At 33.1% G+C, this 27,705-nt stretch overlaps 1 protein-coding gene and 1 non-coding gene across 3 annotated transcripts in view; both read left to right on the forward strand.

Annotated features, from left to right (window-relative positions):
- Nucleotides 1–27,705, forward strand: part of LOC115890875 (methyltransferase-like protein 9) — a 437,961-nt gene that overhangs the window by 223,540 nt on the left and 186,716 nt on the right. The window lies entirely within an intron of this gene.
- Trnak-uuu lies at nt 24,752–24,824 on the forward strand. The gene has a single exon. It is a non-coding gene; the product is annotated as a tRNA-Lys (tRNA).

A 27,705-nucleotide genomic window follows, 5' to 3' on the forward strand; every position in this document is an offset into this window, starting at 1 on the left:
AGCACTGACTGTATGAGGTTAATATCAAACGGATAAGTAACGTATATTTTATATATTATTCTATAGGGTAAAATTGATTTTTATATTTATTTATTTTTCGTATAGTTTTATTTAGAATTCATTGTTAATTTCGAGCTGCGGCTCATTTTAAAAGATCGTTTCTTATTCTATATTATACCATATAAACAACAATAATAAGCTTTTGAATGTAGACGCTAGGGGGCGCTGTCTTACAATTTAACAAACATTGCGCGTTTTTTCAAAAAAAATAATGCGATAGTATATGTAATTTCAGCTGATACTAAAGAATAACAAAAGCTTAAAAAGTCAGCGAAAACCGCATCTTGATATCCTTTTTCAAACCGAAGATATTAGCAAAATTATAATAACTATGAAAAAATAAAAATAAGCTCTTAATTACCATATTATTTTTCTAATAAGGTTACAGTAGCCCTTTTGATTATGACCATTCTAATTAAAAATTAAATAGAAACGATTAGTTTAATCTAAAATCGACAATATACGCGAATATCATAATACCAGATGTATTAATATCTAATAATTAAGATATAAATGATAGTGAATAAGAAACGACGCCTCAGTGTCATCTAAAGTCATGGTAGGCTTTGGAAAAAAGTTGATTTTCACGTAATAGTATAAACGTTGTGTTATTATATCAACATTTTAGTAGTCTCAGCTACGCTTTTTCTCTTTTGATTGCTTTTGAGACATATTCTTAGTGGGACTGTTACATGGTACAGAAGGACAAGTTTCTTTTCAATAGTTTTACCGCTCTATAGCCGCGATAGCTAATATCTAAGTGGAGTAATGAAAACGCCTCATCACTTAAAACTAATGCTATCTGCAATACAAATATCAAATTTTTGTCGTGGTTTTTGGTGAGGTTGACTTCTCTTGGTCCGGGCGGTTAAGCCAAGACCACCCCCCCCCCTCATGTTACATGACCACAGACAGTAGAGGTAATCCAATAAAATTGTCATTTGAAAAAAAAATTACAGGCAAGCTGATTTTTTCAGAGTTTGTCAGTGACTGTCATCTGAGTGTAAAATAAACAAAATCGGAAATTTTCCCCTTGCGTTTTTTGAGCAATAAGGGTGTTTTTTAAAACTGTACTACAACAAAATAATTAGATGCAAATGCACATAACAATATTCTCTATAAGACAAAATTATATGAGGATTCTTGCCACTTAACTGCTTATATAGAAATTTAATTCTACGCTGTCTTTGTCATAATGTGGATCAACCTGCTCTCACTACCGGTTTCGGAGCCCTACTCCATCATCAGGTGAGCCTGGGCAGATCCACAAAATGACAACCACAGCGGAGAGATAGTTAATTCCGACTTGTAGGAAAGTGTCGGTTAGATATTAAGTCCCGAACGGGATAGCGGCCTGCGTGCAATGGTAGTACTTTCGTACCACCGGGGCGCAACTATCGATAGTAAAAGGATGGTAAAAGGTTGTTTTTTCAGGCAAGCCAAATTATAAAATAGAAAACAAATTTCTTGCAGTATAGTACAGCAAGTACTAATACTACAAGTACTAATATAAGGTTATCAACACTTTTTTACGTGGCTACAAACATATTAAAATGACATCTAAACGAAAGCATATTACACTAACAATTAAACAGAAGTCCGATGTATTAGAAAGACTAGCTCGTGGTGAAAGTGGAAAAGTGTTGGCAAATGAATATGGAGTAGGGACGTCAACAATTTCTGATATAAAAAAAACAAACAAAAATTTAAAAGGTATGATTCATTTATAAATCATTTCACACATGTATTGTGTAATTAACTTCTAGATTTATCGCCAAATGTGATTTTGGTCCTGGCGCTAGAAAGACCCTACGAAAAGCCGAATATCCAGAAATGGAAACTTTTTTGTATGCTTGGTTTTGTACGCAACGATCAAGGCACGTCCCAATTTCCTATGAAATTTTATCTGCCAAAGCAAGACAGCTTTACACTGAAACCTATGGGAACGACAATTTTAGAGCTAGTAGAGGCTGGATATCTAACTTCAGAAAAAGACATGGTCTGCGTGCTTTAAAAGTATGCGGCGAAAAACTGTCAAATGATCAAACTGCCGTCGATCCTTTCCTTACTGCATTCGCAGAGAAGATAAAAGAATTAAACCTCGGACCTACTCAAATATACAACGCAGATGAATCTGCGCTGTATTGGAAGATGTTGCCTGAGAAAACGCTGGTTCGTTCTCAGGAGCAAACCGCACCGGGTCGAAAAATAAGCAAAGAACGTGTTACTTTTCGGGTATGTTGTAACGCTGATGGTTCACAAAAATTGAAGCTGTTAGTGGTGGGCAAGGCAAAAAATCCAAGGGCTTTTAAAAACGTAAATCTTCCTGTAGAATATAAATAATCTGCCAATGCATGGATGACTACAGCAGTTTTTTTAGACTGGTTTCATTTCTCCTTTATTCGTCAAGTCAGAAGTCATTTAAGAAGCCTTAATTTGCCTGAACGTGCCCTGCTGATCGTCGATAACGCCTCTAGCCATGGGTCTATAGAAGAGCTGACTAGTGAGGATGGACAATTTACGACGCTATTTCTTCCACCGTATTGTACAGCACTTTTGCAGCATATGGACCAAAATGCAATAAGACTGACAAATTTATTTTATCGGAAAAGTTTTTTAGCCCATATATTATCTAGTAACGACGAAAACGTTGTTAAATTGCTGAAAACCATCAACTTAAAGGACGCTGTTTGCCTACTATACAATGCTTGGGAAAAAGTTTCTCCCGAAGTCTTGAAAAAGTGCTGGCATAAAATTATGGTCCGCGTGTCAAACACCAACTTGGACACTGAATATGACGCTGAAGATCTGATTCCTTTGAGTCAATTGCGACTCAATCTAATCTCATTGAATGAAGAAGTGAAAGGTAAGGAACATACAATTGTTTAGACTTCATTACTTTTTATTGTTAATTTATATACAGATGTTTCGAATATGCTGAATGTTCTCTCTGAACAAAATCTTACGGATGTGGAAATATCCAATTGGATTGAAAATGATGAGGATTTGTTACCACTGGAAGACGTAGACTCGGACGTAGATGGTATAGCTGAACAACGCGAAAGTGATAATGAAGGTTCCGAGATGAATAATACAAACCAGACTGTTAAGGTTGTTAAGAATGATGAAGCAGTTAAGAGTTTTAATAGTGCATTAAGTGGGCTGAAGAAAATGATATTGCTTTGACTGAAGTTCTTGTCCTCCAAAGATTAAAGGAAGCGGCCATTATAATGAATCAAAAAAAGAACAAGCAACAAAAAATTACAAATTATTTTACAAAATAAGTTAGTTTAATAAAAAAAAATGTTTTTGAATGTTTTCACGTATGTTCGATTTTTTAATCATTTTTTAATAAATATGTCAATTTCCAATACAAAACTTGTCTCGCTTCAGTAATCCGAATTATTTACTAATCCGGATCACCGCGGTTTTAATTAGTCCGGATTATCGAGGTCGCACTGTATTGTAAAATGTCTTTCTCTGGGACACTTATAATTTTAATAATCATCTGTTGTTTGTTCAGTTTGAAAATTTTTATTATACATGGTTGTTCACCACATACGACACGGAGTATTGCAGCTAAACGATTAGATTTTTACAAATTGTAAGTTTTGGGTTCGTTGAAGGACTATTAGAGCTATAATTTAAACATATTTTTACAAGATACAGAGTGTCCCAAATAAATAAAAAATATCAAAGTTGTATTTTTTTAAATGGAACACCCTGTATATTATTGCATTTTTAGTTTCTACGATTAAAATAAAAGTAAATTTGATTAAGGTTTATTACACTTAAACCTTACCGTTTTTGAAATATTTTCAATTTTACGAAATTGCAGTATACATTTTAAGGCTTCATTTCTCCGAGGATATCAAAGTTTTTAATACTAAATATTTACTGAAGTTTATTTATTGATCAGTTATTGTGTTGCAATAATAAAAATTATACTACCTTATACAGAGTGTCTGAAAATTTATTTTAAATAATTACTAGCTTTAAACGGCAATAACTTATTTACTTTAAATAGAACACCCTGTATATTTTATGAGAATCAAATGCACAATTTAATTGTCTATCAAATTGTATTATACCATTTCTTACCTATACCTTCAAGTTTTCGTAGAAAATGCATTTTCTTATAATTTAGACCTCATTTATCAATATACCCATGAATATTGACATTTTAGATTGTTGACTAGTAATATTATCGTTTTTACTAAAACGATAATATTACTAGCCCATTTATATGCTAAAAGAAAACTATTTAAATCTTTATAAAAGAGTATACCATTAATTAAATATACCACCAGTATTTCCGCCCAAATACTAATTAACTACATACTTTTGTGTTCGTTAATAAATTATTCTAAATAAATGTGGATTTGAATCAGAAATCAATATAATAATAAGTTATGAAAATGAACGTCTCTGTTGTTATAAATAAGCATTTGTCAAAAAATTAAATATAATTTTTAAGGTGTTACTTTTTACCACACTGTCTAATACACATACATAATTCAGTTTTTTAGTATTTGGAGCAATTATTATTAATCAACGCAAACAGTCAATTAATGTAGTTTGAATACTGAAATCATATTAATTGGTCCTCTTTAACAAATATTTAAACAGTTTTTTTTATTTTTTAATGAAATAAACGAACTATATCGACAATATTAGTATCTGTACTCTTTAAAAATTTGGTACATCTTTAAAAATAATCTAAAATGTCAGTATTCCATGGGTATATTGATAAATGAGTTCTAAATTACAAGAAAATGCATTTTCTACGGAAACTTGAAGAGATAGGTAAAAAATGGTATAATTCAATTTGATAGACAATTAAATTGTGCATCTGATTCGCATAAAATATACAGGGTGTTCCATTTAAATTAAACAAGTTATTGCCGTTTAAAGCTAGTAATTATTTAAAATAAATTTTTAGACACTCCGTATAAGGTAGTAAAGTTTTTATTATTGCAATACAATAACTGATCAATAAATAAATTTCAGTAAATATTTAGTATTAAAAACTTTGATATCCTCGGAGAAATGAAGCCTTAAAATGTATACTGCAATTTCGTAAAATTGAAAATATTTCAAAAACGGTAAGGTTTAAGTGTAATAAACCTTAATCAAATTTACTTTTTTTGCAAAAAAACTCATAAACCACCCCTGAAAATATTTGCACTTATTTAACACTTACCCTGTATAGTTTTACCCAATATTCTTATATTAATAACTAATAAATATGACTGATTGGCAGCAAAAAAAAGAATGAATAGCATTAGGTAAATTTAAATAGTCTCGATCTAAATGTGTACTAAGAATACGGTAGCATAGATTCACAACTGGGGGCTTCGGTGCAATATTTTTCGAGCTCCCCTTGTAAGAAGTTAGACGAATTTGACGCGAACTCTGCGGTTGACGGAGAAAACATATCTATGATTGGTTTGAATTGGGGACGGACTAAAAAGCCAAGTCTGAGAATTAAAATCCAAGTCAAAATTGTTATTTAAAATGTTGCTAAAATGAATTTGTTAAAAATTACTGAGACAGCAGAGAAGAGTTAAATAAAGTTTAAACTACATTAGATAATAAAATATTATGGACTGTAACATAACATTACATCAGAACACATTTATATCCGTCTATTGCCTAGTTTTTTTTTCGTTTGAGTCATGGCATTATCATACAAGATACCAAATGTACAAAAGTATAGAAAAAGTTTCGTGATAAGAACTATATAATAACCTACAAAATGCTGCAGTTTTAATAGCGACAGCGCCAGCGGTTCATTTAGTTAAAAATTCACAGATTTTGCAACATGCGCAACCATCATAAGCGTATTGAAAATACCAGACACAAAAGTCGGCGGTGGTCAGCAATCACCTGTTTTTTACATTTTATATTAACTTGTGACGTCATTTGAAAGGGCTCAATAGAAATATAAAAGAACTAAAGCTTGTTTGGAAAGCAATTTGACATTCGTGACGTCAGCACTCCGGCAGTCTAACGTATCGCTAATTGCCATTCGCAAATATATTCCAGATACGTATAGTGAACAAGTGAACCGTTCGCAATGTTAAATAATTTTATATTTGATTTTTATCGTGATGGCTTTTTATAAAAGTGAAGAATTTAGAAAGAAAAATATTAATGATGGAGATGAACGTGTACGGATTCATGAATGGTCACGATCACGGTCACGACACTATAGAAATGTGAGTTTTTTTTTGTGGGGAAAAATCTGCAAACCAGAGACCGTATGTGGTACTGTGGGGGTGGTTGAGGTACCTTACAGACTAAAAAACCTCCACAAACCGCTTTGAATATCTCCCCGAGGAACTACCTTTCGGCATTACTTCTCGAGGAGGCGGTTTTACTGCGATGTTTTAGTTACTTCGTCTAGCTTCTTTCTCTTTTGCATCTATTAGTGTCTCCATAAAAGTGTGAACACTATTCCAATTTTCTGGGGATCGAATCATCTCTGGAACTAGATCGGAAATCTTAATTTTGGGACTCTTAGTTTTTCGTATAGAACTCTTCGTTCAGCAGTCCATCGGTTACATTCCAAAAGGGTATGCTCCACCGTATCAGCATCGGAGTCGCCATAGAGACATGTCGGGCTATCAGCTAACTTTATTTTATATAGGTAATACCTGAAACAACCGTGGCCAGAAAGGAATTGACTCATGGCATAGTTCATTTCTCCATATTCTCTATTTATCCAACACTCTAGGTTCTTTATAAGTGTTCTAGTCCATTTACCTTCCCCATTTCTGTTTTCACTCCATCTTTTACACCATATTTCCAGAACTCTATTTCGACTTTCTTCCGCTGTTCTTCCTGAATGTTCTTGCCTTTCTATTCTTTCTTCAATTACTATGTCTATCGGGGCCATTGAGCTCAGAACTTGTGCAGCCTCCGCAGATATTGTTCTGTATCCACGACATACCTTATGGCCAATCTTCGTTGCACTGCAAGGAGTTTCTCTCTATGACTCCGAACTTTGCAGGTTTCTCCCCAAATTTCGGATCCATACAAAATTGTAGATGCTTGTACAGCAGCTAGCACTCGGCGTTTCGTTTGACCCAAGGTTTGGCATAATTCTGGATAACATGGCCCCCTGTTTTTCTGCTTTCAAAACTGTATGGCGGATATGCTCAGAAAAGCCTCATCCCGCTTGGAAAACAATCTCCAAATATTTTAGTGTTTTCTTTGGTACAATTACATTTTGTTTCACATGAAAACGTACACTGCGTGATTTTCGGTTACCAACCAAAATAACTGCCTCCGTTTTGTGCGGCGCTATTTCTAGTCCCACCTCATCCATCCATGAGCACACCTGCTCCGATGCTCTTTCCGCAGTTCTAACGAGGTCTTCGGAACATTTAGCCTTTACCATCAGCCCAACATCATCTGCATATGCTATGACTTCTACTTCTGCTGGGTATTCCATACGAAGGAGTCCATCATACAATACATTCCATAGTAAAGGACCCAGTATAGATCCCTGAGGTACACCTTTAGATACTTTAACTTCTGTATCCTCTGCAATAACGCATCTTTCGCTTAGATAAGCTTTTATATTTTCCACTAAATATAAACTTATTTTCCAATGATATTTAAACTTATATTTTCCCAGTTAGCCGAGTTGAAAGCATTTTTTACATCCAAGGTAATCAACATAAGGATATCTCTGTTTGACGAGCTAGTATTCTTTAGTACTCTAATTGCCTGAGACACTTTTTTGAGAGGATCGATTGTACTGATTTTTTTTCGGAACCCGTACTGCCTCTCATTTAAACCACCCTTTAGCTGTATTTCAGTTTCCAATCGATCTTTTAAGATCATTTCTTCCAATTGTACAGATAAAAATATACAGTTAGTTAATACATAGATTGTAAAAACCTAACTACTCTCCGAAAATATTCGACTTATGGAATATTTCAAATTAAGGAGGTTCAAGTTAGAGAAGTTTCACTGTAGCATATATTAATATTCTAAATGTCTTTTGTTTTATACCCAATATAATTCAGATACCCAATATCGTTTTCCTATAATGCAAGTGCCATCTCAGGCACTATTTGCAATGGGCGCGGTCGGTTTACAATGTGGTACCGTCGAGTACCACGTTATTGGTTCCGCATCGATAAATAAGGCAGTGCGGTGCGCCGTGATCGCGTGTTGCGGTAGTAAACGGCCGTAAATAGACGAGGATCGGAATTATGGTGTGTCCATTCGGGTTCTCAAACTACTCACCAAACGATTTCGAAGATAGAATTAAAGACTTACGCCTTCGGAAAGATTTTATGTACTGTTTATAAATTACAAGCTTTTGGTTATATTTTAATTATTTTTTTATACTGAAACATATTTCGTGATACTTTGTAATACATTCTCATTGTTTTGTAGTACAGGAGTCCCTAGTTTTGCGCGGCATATTTTTACGCGGTTTTACTTATGAGACTAGTGACTTATTTTACGCGATTCGCTTACATTCATACGCGGTTGTATTAATTTTATATTAGATAGAAAAATATGTAGATAACTCAAGACGAGAACAAATTAACGAATTGCCGAGTTCTAACACACGATGAGAAACGGCGACATAGATAATGGCCACATATATGACCAGAAATTACCCCGTGCTTGATATCATAGGACCGAGAAACATCAAAGATTTCCCTTGATTTGGGTAAAACAAATCTTCGGATTGTCACGGAGTTTCTAACAGGAGACTGTCTCCTCAACGAACACCTCAGTAGATTGAATCTGAGAAACAACGGCGAATACAGATTCTATGGGGATAATAGGGAAACGCGAGAACACCTTATCACTGAGTGCGCCGAGACGACAACCGTTCGTGTTATAAACTTTGTTTGGTACTGCTAATGTTGAAGAAGGAGAGCTGGCCTCTGTGGAACCGTCTTAGATACTGGCATTTGTCAAAGCCTTGAGACTGTATGATGAGTTAAAACTCGTTATAACTCAAAAAAGGGGACACACAATAGATCTCTAAAATCGCGGTGATTAACCCCCCTTCTGAACATTCTACCTTGGGATCAGAGATCAACTTAAAGGAATTGCTGATTTATGGTAGAAGTTGTCATGAGAGGAATTTAATGATTTGTATCAAAAAGATGAAAATGACTTACTTGAATAACATTTTGTTGAACTTAATGAAGAACAACTCAATGAATTGGACAATAAAAAATCATCAAGAGTATAATAGGCTTTTTGGATCAATAACTTTTTTAGTAATTTTTTAACTTCAGACTTTGGCATTTTTTGTCGAACGGTGTTGGGAAACCAAGTGATTTTTTTTACAAAGAAGCCTGAAAATGTTTCTGAATATCTCTCATTTCTGCTCAGTTAACAATGTGTTTATTCCCCCTTGTATAATCGTATTTGAATATACATACTCGAATACCGAAGAATGTCACTTAGAGATATATGTTGATATAGAGAGATCATGGAACAATTATATTATTTTATTTACATAAAAAATCGCTAAAATTAAAATGCAAATAATTACAATAAATGGAGATTGTGTTTTCTAAGAGAGCTGGCTTTATATTTACAGAAACTACATATAAACATAATTAGTGTAATATACCTACCCTTAAATTATAAAAACACTAATCATCCACGCACTGAGACGCCCACCTGTTCAAAAAACTGCTTAAATTAAAATGTTCTTCGTCGTTCGTTTCCTCTAACTACGTCGATTACTAAATATTAAATATATTATGGTAAATTCACACAAGTTTTGTAAAGATCAATTTTACAACAAGATCGTATTTCTAATTTCATTTTAATTTTTTAGCTCACAAAACTCATTGTGAAAATAATATGTTTTTGTAATAATCTTTAATATTAATAAACTGTTTTGCAAAATCACATTTTTTGTGAAACTATGCAAAAATATCTTATTTTTACAAGTTTCTTATTAAAAAAACTCTAATATATCAATATTTTTTTTTGTAAAATTATTTTTTTTCAGTGTACCTGTTTACACTTTTTTTCAGTGTACCTGTTGAGTTGTATTTGTAAATATTACTAATATAATAATACCTTATGCAAATAGGATATAATTAAATTAAGTGTATTTCCTCTTATTCCGTAATTATCTAGTATCTAATGCCTTAGAGAGATCTATCTTCTTAAGGTGCCGTGCAGATTCCTGCGTAGGCGTTCATCTTTTTCTTCCTCATCAGATGGTTCTATTAACTGCAATGCAGATGCAGCGACTTGGAGTGCTTGAAAGTCCTGTATGCCTGTCCAATGACGAATATTTCTCAGCCAGGATAGCTTCCTTCGGCCTATTCCCCTTTTGCCCCCCTCTATTTTACCCTGGAGAATCAGACGCCGAAAGTGATAGCGTTCTCCACGTAGTATGTGTCCCAAATAGGCTATTTTCCTCTTCTTGATGATTTCGAAGAGTCCAACTCTAGACCAGCTCTTCTGAGAATGTGTTCATTCCTTACATGTGTTCATTCCTTACACCCTGGATCGACCCAGGGCACTCTTAGAATTCGTCGTAGGGTCCACATTTCGAAGGCTTCAATTCGGTTTATTGTTGCTACCTTCAGTGTCCATGCTTCCACACCATATAACAAAACGGACCAGACATAGCACTTCACCATTCTGTATATAAGGCCGAAGTTCAAGCCTCAGGGAGATCTATGCACATGGCTAATATATTAGGGGAGTTTATAGAAAATATTAGAAAACAGAAAGAACAGGAATCTAAAAGAATAGGATGTTTTTTGAAACACCCTGTGTAGCAAAGAGTCTTGTTACATCCCCATTTCTTCAGCAAGACGGATTTCTTCTGTTCTCCCCCTCTTCAACCTCCCCCCGACCTCCCCGGAACGAATTATTCAAAAATCCGAACGAAGCTAGAAAGGGCGAGGTGTCACGTACTATATGGCCCTGTCTGTGGATGTCAGCCGGAATCCCGCCTGACATGGACACACACTCACACGGACGCCCACCGCACGCAAATACGGTCGCGATTCCAAATTACCTTTTCATATTCGTAGATATATTTCGAAAATGGGCCGAATAAATCATTTCCGAATTGGAATCGAAGATTATTTGCCACGCGATGCGACTCCAATTTGTCTCGTTTTCTTCTGTCTTTCCTGGAATATTTTAAAATGGTTAGAAATTAGAAACGATAACGACAATTTTTTCTTGATAGTGTTGCCATTACTTAGTGCCAACATAATCAAGGAACTCTACAGAAACACAGAATGAAATGTGTTGCAAAACGGTAGAAGCGACAGTTTTAACTTAGGGACAGGAGGTAAAGCAGGGTTGCACATTATCGCCGCTTTTATTTAATATCGTGCTCGATAGCGTTTTGACTAAAGCAACAGCAAATATTAGGGGAGTACAATAGGCTCTGACATCGCATCTGACCGATCTTGATTATGCTGATGATATTTGTCTTAAAACGCAATCCTTCAAAGACATGGAAGTGATGCTCAGACGCTTAAAAACAGAAGCAGACAAAGTAGGACTAAGCATAAACATCGACAAAACAAAATGAATGCTTATCAACACAAATAACAACACTCCATTTAATGTAGGAATCAAAAATGTTCAGAATGTAACAGAGTTTAAGTAAACTCTGTTACCACCTGGGAAATATTGTAACAGCAAATGGTGGCGCAGACGCGGATATTGTCAGCAGGATCAGGAAGACGCAGCGAGCCTTTGGCCAGCTAAAATCAGTTTGGACCTTCCGTCAACTCTCCATACAAATAAAATTAAGAATATTCAATTCCAACGTCATACCAGTTTTACTATATGGATACGAGACATGGAGACTAGCAAAAATATATATCAACCGCCCACATCAGGCGTTTATCAATCGCTGCTTGAGAAAAATACTAAAAATCTTTTGGCCAAACACTATACGCAATACCGATCTGCTTCATGTTACAAACCAACAAGAAGTAGGCATTGAAATTCGCATAAGAAAATGAGGTTGGATAGGTTACACCTTGTGGAAACCTGATGGTAATATAGCGAGATCAGCGTTGGAGTGGACTCGCTGACGAGTATTTGACACGCATCAGAAGAGACAACAAAGGTCTCTTTACTTTTTGTTTGTCATTTTTAATTGAGTTTACAATTCTTCTCCATTGCGTTCTATTCTGCGCTGCTTCCTCCCACTTTAAGTTTTCGTGGAAAATATCCTTGTACCTTTTGAGTGGTCCTCCCCGATGTTTCCTCTTACCGTCTACAAGCTCACCGAAAAGAAGAGATTTCGGTAGGCGGTTTTCCTGCATCCTGCATACGTGACCAAGGACAGATACGGTTGGGACATGGTGGTACCATTTGAGTCTTAACAGTTGTCTAAGGTGTCTCTGTTGCAACTTGTTTAATGCGTTCATGTGCCGGCGGTAGAGCACCCAGGTTTCGCTTCCATATAACATGGTGGGGATTATTATTGCTCGGTACACTGCAAGTTTCGTATTTGTGCTCAAGTCATGATTGTAGAAAACCTTGTAATTTCTGCGTGTTGGTTTTCTTTTCCAAGTCTAATATTGTGGCCTAATTACACATATATAATATATATATATATATATATATATATATATATATATATATATATATATATATATAATATATATATATATATATATATATATATATATTATATATGTGTAATTAGGCCACAATATTAGACTTGGTTTGGTTTTATATTTATATATATATATATATATAATATATATATATATATATATATATATATATATATATATATATATATATATATATATATATATATATATATATATATATATATATATATATATATATATATATATATATATATATATATATATATATATATATATAAATAAATAATATTTTCTTGCCTTTAGCTGTGTATTTTTTCTAATTTCGAAAAATCGAAAGTAGAGAAAAAAATTAAAAAAAAATAAAAGTAAAAGAAAATTGTTTTGCTTGTCGTAAAGGGGGGAACCAAGCTCCACTCCCACAACCGGTTTCTGGGCCTACCCTTCATCAGGTGGACTGTCCAGGGGCTGGTTCTCACCGATACGGCAAGCAAAACTTCTTCTATATCTGCAGACGATGTCGTAAAGTGTCGGTGAGATATTAGTGCATCTCCCGTATATATATACACATCGGGACAGGTCAACTCTGTGTATAGGATTTTAACGTGTAAGACAGTGATGTAGGCAGCTTAATGGCAAATCAAATGTATTAAAAAGAGAAAAAAGTTGGGTGGGTATGGGTGGGAACATTTCTTCTGAGCGGTATTGCCAGATTTTGCATCAAAATTTCAAACCGCATAAGTAGACGTTTCAAAAAAATGTGGCCTCTAGGGTTGGATCTGGATTTTCAACAATTAGTTACTCATTTTACTACAACTGTAATAGATTACATTTAGCTTAAATATATTATCTTCATTTCAGTAGTATACATGAACATTTAACATAGTTTATTTTATTCTAATTTCTTTAAGACTACGATAATATACTGGTCGGCAAGAGAAAATCTTGGGTCGTTTATTTTAGTCATCATTTACCTACATGTCTAGAAGTGAATCGCTATGGCAATCTTGTAAGTCGGGGAGAGAAAATTATTACCTATCCACTTAATCCGGAGCTCAACTTCATACGCTTGGGAAAATTCTTGCTCTTTTCTCTTTGTTCATTTATACAATCACAGAGTCTATAGACTCTGTGCACGACAATCGGCACCCAAAGCCGTGTGTACATTATCGGTTATATCATTAAATAAACTAACCAAAAAATATGCTGTATTACGTAGTAAATGGTGCAAATTCTATTGTCGACCATTCTAATCAGTATTAAATAATAATGGAGTGAGCCAGTGTGAAGTGAGACATTAAATGATTGTTTTTTTTGTTAAATTACGTGGTATAACTTAACACAATGATGAATCGTTTAATGTTTCATATGCACCTCCATAATTATTTAATCTGTAATCATACTGATTACATTGTTCAACAACAGAATTTGCAACTAAGGATGTACGTGTCTACGTAATAGTGCATCAGCATCTCTCTCAATATATCGTATTGTACTGAATACGTTGACACACGAGAATCAGCAACCAAAGCCGTGTGTACGCTTCATTAAATAAACTAACCAAAAAATATGCTCTATTACTTAGTTACGTACATCCTCAGTTACATAATAGGACCGATAATCAATTAATTACATAATGTTGTAAATATCACAAATTCTATTGTCGACCGATCCGGATTAAGTGGATAGGTAATAAACTTCTCATTTTCTCCCGTATTTTATAGTCTTTTCTCTTTCAGTATATCGTATTGTACTGAACAAACGTTGACTTTATTCTTCATACACACGACAATCGGCATACAAAGCCGTACGTTGTACGTTTTATTAAATAAATTAACCTTTTGTTTATTTATTGGTTCGTTTATGCTTTATTTAATGATTGATATTATTTTGTCAAGTTATACCACCAAGTGCTATAAACTAGTACAAAATTAAAAAACTTAATTTTAAGTAAAGTTCTTTGAAATATATCTGTATTACTATTATGAATGAAAACTCTTATCCATTTTTAATTTGGAATTATATTAATTGCCATGTGTCATGTTTTTATTATTACGTTAGTGTGATTACGTATATATATATATATATATATATATATATATATATATATATATATATATATATATATATATATATATATATATATATATATATATATATATATATATATATATATATATATATATATATATATATATATATATATATATATATATGTTGGTATCTTCAGAACTCAGTGATTTTGTTTTATTAAAGTTTATGTCCAGTCCTATCTTTGCCGCTGATAGATATAATTCATTTAACATTTCATCTAGTTCTGTGATGTTGTTAAAGCACTCCACACGCGACAACATCTCATAGCATTCGCCTCATTCGTAAAACTTGTCTGACCCCTCCAAAGGGGTCGTAATTAGTCATTTCATATACACAAAGCCCTAATTTGTCAGCCTGTGTAGGGGTCATGTAGTAGTAGTACCCCCAAAAAATATTTTGGCACATTTTCATGTCGTTTTTACTCCACTAGTAGAATAAGACAAAAACAAAATCAACTTTATTATACTTACTTCTGCTTAAACATCTGCCAAAATACCTTGTCACTCGTATACGCGTACCCTTTTTCCTTCATTGACCCTTACCGTGCCATTAGAACTGAGGCCCGCTCCGCAGAACAGAAAAAGAAAATAATCACCGGCCTGTCACCGGGTCCATACTTAAAACGTCAAATTAAAACAACCGTCCCTACAGAGCGGCGGCGACCGCTATAATCGATGCGATTTAATTATTTATCCGTACGCTACCGGTTAATTATACGTTTTAAGCCCTCCGATTGTTCCACCCTTTTATGTACACATACACACACAAACACGGTTTGATTTATTTAAATGGTCGGCAGAGGCGAGGTCCGCGTTTTCTTTTATGAATTAAGCTTGAAGAGGTTTTTTTCGTCGAACTGTATAAGACAATGGTATAGAGAAATACTTATTTTTTACCGCTCTTAGGAAAAAGCGAAATAAACTAAGAATCATGAATGGATTTTCCGAACATAAGAACATCCATAAATACACCTGGCACCAAGAAACTAGACAACTTACATCAATTATAGATTATATTATTGTTAAACAGAACACTGAATGCAAAATCGAGGACGTGAGAGCTTACAGAGGTGTGGAGTGTGGTAGTGACCATTACTTAGTGAAGTCAAAAATGAAAATAAAATACAAACATAACAGCAATGTAAATGACAGCACGACGGATCTCACAGAAAAAATCAAGACCATCATATATAAAACATATTTATTAAAAAAGAAAGTAGTGTTAAATTACTATATCAAAATCGTCTAAAAGTAATTCTAGATGACCAATACAAGGAAAAGTCGCCAAAAGAACTATACCTACACATATGTGGTAAACGCTCTGAAAGTTGCAGCAAGTAACAAGGATTGTTAGGCGAAGAAAATACAAGAGAAAAATCTGATAACGATGGATGGAACACAGAATTGGAAGAACAGGAAAACGTAAAACAAAAAGCATATCACAAATGAATATGTACAAAATCACCTGAAGACAGGACAGAATACAAAAAGGAGCTCGCTACTTTCAAGAAATTGTTAAACAAAGAAAGGAATGAAACGTGGGAGAGAAAATGTGCTGAAATTAACTCAGTTCTAGGAGGCTCAAAATCAAATGGAGCTTGGAAATTTATAAATAACCTTAGATCGGATAAATCACCTAAAGTAAATATCCCTTCTATCAGCCTAAATAAATTCCAAGAACATTATAAAAATGAATTGAAAGAAAGTCGCCCTTTATATGAAATGATGTCCCCAACAGCATATAGAACTCGAGGAACATATATGAGGGTGAGTGTAGATATGGTTGAAAAGGCTTTAATTGCAATGAAAAACGGAAAGTCTGGTGGTCTTGAAGGAATACCAGCGGAACTTCTGAAATGCGGACCGAAAATTTTAAAAGAAATTCTCGCTTGTATTTTCTCTACATATATTAACGGGGAGCCCATACCTAATTCATGGAAAACGTCATGGATAACTCCGATCCACAAAAAAGGAAGGAAAGATATTTGCACTAACTACAGATGTATAGCTGTGTCTGACACTCTTAGCAGACTGCACGGAAAAATACTTAAAACCCTTATAGAAGATGAATTTAGCCCCCATGAGATTGAAGAACAAGCCGGGTTCAGAGCAGGCCGCTCATGCATTGATAATATCTTTCCAATAACTCAGATCATTGAGAAAAAGAGGGCAACGAATAACGACCAAATTCATCTCCTGTTTGTGGACCGTAGTAAGGCTTATGATACGGTACCAATTAAGAAACTATGGGAAGTTCTCGAAAAAAGCCCAATAAATATAACACTAATACAGCAACTTTACTGCAATTGTTCCGCAAGAATTAAAATAGGCCCAACTCTAGCTGAATTATTCCCAATATCAAAAGGTCTAAGACAGGGTTGTTGTCTGTCCACAACTTTATTTAAAATCTGCTTATCAGAAGCTCTTAAGCACTGGCGTAAGAAGTGCTCTCAGATGGGAATACCTATTAATGACAACCTTTCCCTGTATACTCTGCATTTCGACGGTGACCAGATAGTAATGGCCCAAGACAAAGAAGACCTAGAATACATGACCAGAAAACTGATAGAGGAGTAAGAGAAATGATGACTGGAGCTAAACAAGAAGAAGACAAGATATATATGTGTTGGTGGCGAGTTGGAAGACCTAGTATTAAATAACAATATAAAAATTGAAGCTTGAGAAGAATATATGTATTTAGGGGTAAAAATCGCAACCAAAGGGAGATGCGAAAAGGAAATCGAGGAACGGATTGGTAAAGGCAGAAAGGTGATAGGAGCGCTGAACTCGGTGCTTTGGTCTAGGGATTTATAACGCGATTCTGAAAAGCGTAATGTTATATATGGCTCTGAGGTATGGCAGTTAAGCGAAAAACATAAAAAGAAGTTGTTGTCGACCGAAATGGCCTTCTGGCGAATCTTCGAATCACCCGTTTAGACAGAATTAGGAACGAGAGAATACGTGAAAAAATGAAGGTGGAGGGTAACATTGTACAAGATATACAAGAAAAACAACTGCAGTGGTACGGCCATGTACAACTGACGATAGAATACCGAAGCAAGTGTTGCAGTGGACCCCTACAGACAGACGTAAACGAGGCCGACCTAAACTCTCCTGGAATCAAGGAATCGACAGAGCCATGTCGGAAAGGAACCTACTACCAGGAGATTGGGACAATAGACGATGGCGCATGGAGACCGGAGGACGACGAAGGACGCTGTAAAACCGGACATACATACGTACAGACCAAAGCGACAAAAAATATTCAAGAATATTTTTACTATTCTTCTTGAGAATAGAGTCTCTGAAATAGATCTATTAGATATGTTGACTATAACTTCATAATTTGGAATGGAACAACAATTCAATTCTCAAAACCATAATAAAATTCTTTCAATTCTCAAAATGTCCATCAAATTTACAATTGAGAAGGAGACAATAATTCTTATGCCGTGTCTACTGCCTATTAGCCACTCATGTATTATAAAAATATTATATTATTGGTGTTTCAAAAAACATGTGAAATATTTTGTGGGTAATTCCTGACGTAATAAAATAAGACTTATTTTTAAATAAAATAACTCCGCTTTTTGGACTTATTTGAAAAAGGATAAAGAGAAAATATGTTTCTTTTATCGAGATCTTCCACCTCTTAAAATACTTGCACTTATTTGTGGGACACCCTGTATAATTTATTAATTTTATTTTTATTTTATTAATTGTGGTTAATAAAATTGCGTTTATCTCATCAAGGAGGCTGAGTTCGACAAAATATCAAAGGGATTTTTTTCAAATATCAAAATATCAAAGGAACTTTTAATTGGTATTAAACGGCCTACACAATTTTGATATCAAATGAAAAAAAGTCAGTGGCGTACATTTTTTTAATATTCTAGTGATGACCTATATGCACATCCCTGATGAATTTATTACTTACTACTTTACTACTTTATTTATTACTTTTTTAGCATTAAAATATGTACCACTTATCTTATAGTAACTTTTACCCTCAAAATTTCATTCGAATCACTAAAAGTACTTGGAAGAAAATTATAATAAATCGAAAGATTAATAAAACTTCAACACCCTGTAGCTACGAAACAAACCAGAATCCGACCTAGGTTGATATGAAAAATAAATCTTGTTTTTACGTGAGGAACCTCTCCACGAGAGTACATGTTTTTTAAAGCATCCTGTATAGAAGACTGACATACAACTGAACAGAATTTAAGTTGTCAAGCAACTAAGAAGGAAAGATATACAGGGTGAGTTTTAAATAAGTGCAAATATTTTCAGGGGCATTTCGACCCCAGAAAAAAGATTGAGGTTTTTTTCGTGAAAAAAAAAATTTGAAAATTTGGAATCTTTTGAATTTTTTTTAAGAGACAAAAATTTTGTTAGACTATTGCACTATCGATAGAAAATATAGACAAATTAGTGAAAATTAGGTAATTTGTTGAATTAGTTAGAATATATTGTAATATTATTTCACATTGTATAAGAAAGTAATTTCTAGTACTAATATTACCACTGGCAACAGAGCTAATGTAAACAAGAACAATGCACTCTTTTAGAGGACAAGGACCTCTATGTCATTTATTATTATCACTACGTCGCTCGTCAGTGGATTATTAAAAGAAAAGTAGGTATCATATTAAACAACACAATTATGTAATTTTGTGGAAACGAGTTTCAAATCATTTATAACGCATTAAGTTAAAAAAAGATTAAATTACTTCAATTTACTTAAAATGTACTACAACATATTATACATGATGAGTCTTAAATAAGTGCTAATATTTTCAGGGTTGGTAGATCTCGATAAAAGACACATATTTTCTCTTTACCGTTTTTCAAATAAGTCCAAAATAATCGAGATATTTTACTTTGAGAATTAAAAACAAAATGATGTTTAGCTTAAATTTTGAGAACCACTGGATCTTTTCTGTGATTTCTTTCTTATAAATGTAATCTATTTTTTTATAGTATCTATGTTGCCATATTATGAAGAAATTATGTTTTTTAACTAAAAATGTAAAAAAACTTTTGCTAGAAAATTCCAAATTTTCAATTTTTTTTGCTGTTTGTGGGGTCGATATATTATATACTTTAAAATATTTGCACTTATTTAAGACTCACCCGGTATATAAACAGATTACGTTTTCTTATTAATTACAAAGAAATGTTGCACTGTTATATAAAAAACCTTTTATAAAAAGACTTAAATCTTTTTAATGACTTAAGTCTTTTCTAAAAAGACTTAAAGCTTTTTCTATTTCGGAATAAAATTTAAGGCCCGTATTTATAGTTGCGTCTCGAGACGCCAAGACGGTCTTGGGCTCTTGAGAGCGGAATCCACAGAATACACGAGCAAACGTCATTTTGGAGATTGCGATTTTCATTTTGGAGATTGTCATATTGGATAGTTTATGTGATCTGTGGATAGTTTCTTAACCTAACCTTTTTAGTAAACAAAATAAATCCCTTTTTGTCTGATTAAACAGTTTTGAATATGTTAGATGAGTTTGAGGATATTTTGGACCATGTAGAAGAAGAAAATCGTCTTTGAGTTCCAAAACGATATATAAAGGATGCAGGAAATCCAATAGAATTGTTTAGCGAGGGGGAATTTAAATACCGATATAGGTTTAGCAAGGCTACAATTACAGAAACTATTTTACCTCTTGTAATTGAAGACTTGCAAAAACCTACCAATCGTGGTTTACCTATTCCCCCCGTTATTCAATTATTAATTTGTTTACGGTTTTATGCGACTTCTAATTTTCAGATAGTAAGTGGAGACTTGCATGGTGTTAGCCAACCTACAATAAGCCAGATTATCAAGAGGGTGTCCATTTTAATAGCAGAACATTTGAGTGAATTTGTGTGATACAACCATAAATGATATTTATTGTTGTTATTTGTTATTAGTTATTATATATGATTATTGACAGTAGAGAATGAAAAGAGAAGAGGTCAAAGAACATATAGAAATGGAACAAAGGAAGTATAAAAAAATGTATAGGCTAGCAGACTAGCAAAAAAAGAAGAGAGAAGAATGTCATCTAGACGACAAGAAATAAGGAAGCAGTAAAAACACAATAATCATAGAATGTGTATTGTGAAATATTATTTGAAATAAAATTATAAAATATGGAGTATCGACTTTATATTGAGTGGTCAACTCAATAAGAATACAGAATTTACACCAAGCAATAAAATCTTGAAAATTATAGGTATACGGTGTATACATCCAATATTGTATATTAGGTGATATGATATTTATGTAAATATTCATGATGAAAATAAAAAGACATTTTTTTTAGTTTTAATGTATTAGTGGGAAAATTCTGTGTGACCAGTTAAAACATGCACTTAGCTGTCTGGTCATAGTGAGCGTAAAACTACTAAGAAATCATATATTATTTAAGTATAGAAAAACAGTATTTTTAAGATAACTAATAAAAGACTATAAGGAATTACTTACAATTATGTTACATGTAAATATATAAATACTAACTTAACACTAATAGAAAAGTAAATAAAATTATTATATAGGTACTAGTTACCTTGGAACATTACTTAACATATTACATAATTACTAGATATACATATATTAATACCGTATGATCGAAAAAAAATGGCGTCCAGTTGGCTGGGAAATGACGATCGATGACATTTCCCATATAAAATCACAGCGATCTTCATTTCATAGCCATCGTTGACGCCGTTTTTTCTCGATCATACGGTACAATAAATACATTAATTTGCAAAATGTTGAATAAGATTTCTTCAAAAATCTAACCCTCTTCCTTTTTATTTATAATTGGAATGTGTAAATTAGCATCTTCAAAATTATCTAAATTTTCCCTTAAACCAATATTATGAAGAACAGCTGTTGCACAAATAATAGCAACAGTTGTTTTGTAAACTTAGGAGACATGGAAGACGTTTTTCCAAGTCTCAAATAGCCTTTCAACATTTCGCGTTCTTCTATGGGCAAAGTTATACCTGGTTTCTTATTGATTACCTAGCTGTAGAACAGGAGTCAATAGAAATGGCCTACATCTATATGCATTGTCTCCAAGAAGTAAACCAGGAATATCACTCCTTTCCATTAGCATTCTTAAATTACTTGGATCGAATATAACACTATCATGACTTGACCCTGGACATCCAACTATAATATCCATAATTTCCCTTTTGGGACCTGAACATTTAGACTAAAAAAACATTTGCAATTTTGAAATACTTCCACATTATTGCATTATTCTTGATAATCTGGCTTATTGTAGGTTGGCTAACACCACGCAAGTCTCCATTTACCATCTGAAAATTACAAGTCGCATAAAACTGTTAGAAAACTCATAAAACAAATTAGTAATTGAATAACGGGGAGAATGGGTAAACCACGATTGGTAGGTTTTTGCAAGTCTTCAATTTATAAGAGGTAAAATAGTTTCTGTAATTGTAGCCTTGTTAAACCTATATCGGCATAAATCCCCCCTCGCTAAACATTTCTATTGGATTTCCTGCATCCCGTATATATCTTTTTGGAACTCGAAGACGATTTTCTTCTTCCACATGGTCCAAAATATCCTCAAACTCTTCCAACATATTCAAAACTGTTTAATCAGACAAAACGGATTTACAAGGGATTTACTTTGTTTACAAAAAAAGTTGGGTTAAGAAACTATCCACAGATCACATAAACTATCCAAAATGACAATCTCCAAAATGAAAATCGCAATCTCCAAAATGAAGTTTGCTCGTGTATTCTGTGGATTCCGCTCACAAGAGCCCAAGACCGTCTTGGCGTCTCGAGACGCAACTATAAATACGGGCCTAAATCATAGATCATTTTCATAAAGACTTAAATTTTAAGTTTTAAGTCAGCTTTGGAAAATGACTTAAAACCAGATGACTTAAGTCATTAAAATGATTTAAATCAATAAAAGACTTAAGTTTTTTGTGACCTTGCAGCTCTGTCAGCACAAGAATTAATTCTGAGAAGTAATGTACAGGGTGGGTCAAATTGGACGCTTTTAAAGGGAAACACCCTTTTCTATAGGAAATTGACTGCAAACATTTGCCGATAACTTCAGCGTCCTGAGGCGGTGCCTTGTCTGGCTGGAAAAATATGTTTTCGAGTTCCATTAGGGGCAGATCATCAATAAGGGGTTCAAAGCCTACTAGTTAAAAGTGGCGAACTTATAAAAATTCCGTAGTTCGAAGGGGATTATAACAAAATATCAAGTGTGCTATATTTTTGGAAAGGTAATTTTAGGTTCTTTTTACATAATTCAAAATATACAGGGTGTCTCAAATAAGAAATAATTTTTTCTGTTGATAACTCTTAAATTATTAATTTTAAAAATAATATACTTAAACCATTAAATTCTACGTAAAAAAGTGCTTTGGAAATGTTTTCACAAAAATAGAAAAGTTTCCATAGCAAAAAAGTTACAGCGATTTGTTAAAAATGCACATTTTTGAAAAACACCCCGTAACGCATAAACGGTAACAGATATCGATGTGCGGTTTTCACCATCATGTTTTTGATAAAAATTGAGCTCCAGACACCGATATTAGTTTTCCTCTATCTCCTATAGAAAAGGGTGTTTCCCTTTAAAAGCGTCCAATTTGAGACCCACCCTGTACAGGGTGTTAACAAACTTTTTTATTATATGCATGCATATTTAAATATCTTTAAATTATCTAAAAACCAGAGCTTTTAGACATATTAAACCCTTAAAAGAAACCCTTTAGACATATTAAACCTTTAAAATGAGTGCAAGGGGTTGAAATAAACTACCCCTATCATTCTTGTTAACGAAATTTCAAAAAAAAGCTTATCAAACACATGCAAAAAAATTAATAAAAATTAATTTGGATAGTTAGTTTGTTTAGAAACTTTTTTATCTCTTATGTTTTTTTTGATAAAACTCACCGATTTGAAATTAAAAAATAAAATGTAAAGCATTACATGTCAAGACAAAAAACATTTTTAGATAGAGAATCTAGTGGGCTGCTCTAATTTTTTTAGGATAAAATCTAGTCGGTCGCTGTCACTTTTTAGGGGATGTTTCTAATATTATTTTATTGACATTACTCTACTGCAATACGCTATTATCTAGATTCTTATTATTATCGTTATTATCACTAGATTCTTTATCTAAAAATGTTTTTTATCCTGACATCTAATGCTTTACATTTTATTTTTTAATTTCAAATCGGCGAGTTTTATCAAAGAAACCAAGAGATAAACAGTTTCTAAACAAACCAAGCTATCCAAATTAATTTTTTGCATGTGTTTGATAAGATTTTTTCTTTAAATTTCGTTAACAAGAATGATAGGGGTAGTTTATTTCAACCCTTCCACTCATTTTAAAAAGTGAAAAAATTACCAGAAAGTGTATTTTCATAACAGTAATGCTCCCATAAAATTTCATTAGTCTATCTCTTTTCGTTTTCAAGATAAAAAATAAAAACATTATTTTTCCGCCATCTTTGTACCGCGATATCTCCCTAATGGTTGACTTTTGACCCAACGTTTATGAAGCAAACTATCCTTTATTTTAAACAAGGAATCGCCCCCTGAAGTTTTTCGCATTTGTTTTGAAACACCCTGTATATTATGTCCTACAATCCAAAAATGAAATAAAATATGATCTAAGAGTTCTTATGATCTTAGTTCTGACACACCTTTTACATTTCAAAATAATTTTAAGTTATGCACATTGTCTTCCCACATATACGCATAAAATATTTTGTTTCTACATCCTTCCGTTTTTGTATAATTGACCTAGGCGAATGAGGTGCGCCACCCTGTATAAAGAAAATTAAAAATATTATTTTTTTATTATTTCCTGGCCCTGATATTCATTCTATTTTATTTTTTGCGATATGACACAAATTTATTAGGATACGTACTATATTTTTAACTAATCTCCGGGCGTGCTTGTGTAAAGAACGCTTTTTAAAAAGCTTTACACATCTGCCCGGGTAGCTCAGTCGGTAGAGCATTGGACTTTTAATCCAAGGGTCCAGGGTTCAAGTCCCTGCTCGGGCGAAACTTTTTTTTATTATTTTTATGTATAAGTAGTTTTGACATTATTTCATTAAATTTTATTATGAAATTCTATTCTATATCAATTTATTAAATGTTTATCTTTAAGCTTTTAATATGACGTTATATACGAAAATAATTCAATATTCTTTTCCATTCAGGTCCGCATTAATAATTTATTTGTGTTTTGTTCTCACAAGCCATGCATACATCATTTCAAGACATTTTTCAAGCCGAATGTATGGATGCATTCTCCTTTATAAATATTAAAATGATAACGCCCGCCCAATGCAAATAGAAAGAAATTCATTTCATTTCGACCTTGTCAAGGTGATAGACAACGTTGCCAGGTTTTCTTCGAATTCTCTTACTTGTTTCTTCAATTTTGACGGTGTTTGGCTATTAGATCTATACAGGGCGGCGCCTCTCATACGCCGCGGAGGTTCCAAGAAGAACGACAGTTTGTATTGAAATGAAATTTTGTGAGCATATTTAGGTTAATTCAGAGCACTTTTAAAGAATATAGAGAGTTCTACAGGCTGTCCGCAAAAAAAGTTACATATCAAAGTTGTGTTTTTTGTAATGGAACACCCTATATATTAATTGATTTTCGGATTCTGGCAAAAAAATAAAGGTGAGCTTTATAAGACTAAGAATTTTATAAGAATATGACTTAAATGTAAGGTTTTTGACATATTTAACATTTTGGAAATAAAGAACAATTTTTAAATTACAATAAAAGCTGCCTAAACTGGAATTTACCCGGTATAACCTAATATGTAGTTAAATTAACTTTAATTCAATAATATAATACTTCAAATCAAATTAAAACTTGATTCAAAAAGTTATACAGGGTGAGACAAAATTAATATTGAACATTGGTCACCTTCAAAAATATGTTACTCTTTTCTTTTAAATGAAACACCAAGTATATTATTCCGATATTCAATGGAGAATTCATGTCTCTTCAAAATACTATTAAGGTTGCCTACCGCTCAAACAAAGATTTTCCTAGATATTTCCATTTACATGATTTGATCTGAGTAGATCTTTATTATTTGATAAAAATCTAGGTGGCTGGTGATATGTCTGACGTTAGTTCAACATAGCTGTCTATTTAGTCCAACTTTAACAACTAGTTATCATTTTGTGTCAGTTAAAACAAAAACGTTTCTCAGAAACTTGCCTAATATGCAAAGTCATCCTACATCAGAGAGAATTGATATGATTCTATTAGTTGGTGAATGCAGTGTTCATTCACCAATTAGTGTTTACAAAACTCGACCAACCATTGTCGATAACATGAGAGAAATGATTGTAGCTACTTTTCGAGGTAGAACTCCACATATGCCTTTTTAAATATAAAGATCCTTTTGAAAAGCAATCATTTTATGCAGTTTAACAGGAAAGGAAGCGTTTTGAGCATTTGGTTTCATCTAGCTAATTTTTGTCACAGAATTATAGGTTTATATCTAGTTTTAATTCTGTAATAATTAAAATATGTTTTAAACGTATATCTTTTTATTACCGTTGACTATTTATCTCAACAATCTTTAATTTTTGTTAAATTAACAAAAGGTATATCACAGCCACCAAAGATTTTTTCAAATAATAGAGATCTACTTACGCAAAATCATAAAAATTAAAAAATCTAGGAAAATCTTTGTCTGAGGGGTAGGCAACCTTAATAATATTTTGAAGATATATAAATTCCCAATTGAACGCCGGAATAATATACAGGGTGTTCCATTTAAAATAAAGGAGTAACTTGCTTTTGAAGGTGACCAATGTTCCATATTAATTTTGTCTCACCCTGTATAACTTTTCGGGTCAAATTTCAATTTGGTTTAACATACAATGGTTACTGTAATTAAATATCGGGCTATACAAGGTCAACTAAAATTTAGGTAGCCGTTATCGCAATTTAAAATTTACTCTTCGTTTTCACAAAATGTGAAATATGTCAAAATACTTAGATTTTAAGTATAGCTTCTTTAATAAAACTCACCTTTATTTTTTTCGTAGAATCCGAAAATCAACTAATATATAGGCTGTTCCATTAGAAAAAAATACAACTTTGATGTGTATCTTTTTTGAAGACACCCTGTATAATTCTATATATTTTTATAAAATGCTTTCAGTTAACCTACATATGCTGCCAAAATTTCATTACGATATACACTACCGTTCTCCTTGGAGCTTTCGCGGCGTATGAGAGGCGCCACCTAGGCCAGTCAATCTGGAGGTTGAGGTGGAAAAAATTACATAGTCTCATGTAAATTTTGGAAAAGTAAAATATTATCTCCCCAGATGATTTTATGCAAAAATTGTATTAGACTTTATTAGTTTTTAAAGGCGTTAAAGTTGTACTTTCGTCTAAAATTTCGTTTTATTTGGAATAGGCATATCTAAAAGTTAGTTGCAAATGTCTACCTTCAAATTACTAAAAATTTGAAGGTAGATGGGAGGCCTCCAACGGTCTAAGACACTCGAAAAAGTTCTTCAGAACTTACGACCAAGAAAAATCAAAGATTTTTCTTGATTTAAGTAAAAACAATCTTCAGATTGTCACTGGGTTTCTAACAGGACACTGTCTCCATTTTCTTCTGAAATACAATAATCATCTACAAAGAATTAGTTGAACTGAGTAATGAATGTGAATAGTATTGTTCATTACTCGATCACTCGCAGGTCTTGCTCATACCACATACATCCACAATAATTTACAAATAAAAGGAATATTTGTAACAAAAGGAACTTTATTAAACTATAAAATGTTTACATAATCCCCCATTCACAGCCAAACAATACCCCAAATGATTGTAACATTCATGCCTCACAATACAAAAATGTTAAGGGGAGAGATGTCGTTTTCAGTTCATCT

This window comes from Sitophilus oryzae, unplaced genomic scaffold, assembly GCF_002938485.1.
Source record: "Sitophilus oryzae breed Bouriz unplaced genomic scaffold, Soryzae_2.0 scaffold_935_pilon_pilon, whole genome shotgun sequence".
Lineage (NCBI taxonomy): Eukaryota > Metazoa > Arthropoda > Insecta > Coleoptera > Curculionidae > Sitophilus > Sitophilus oryzae.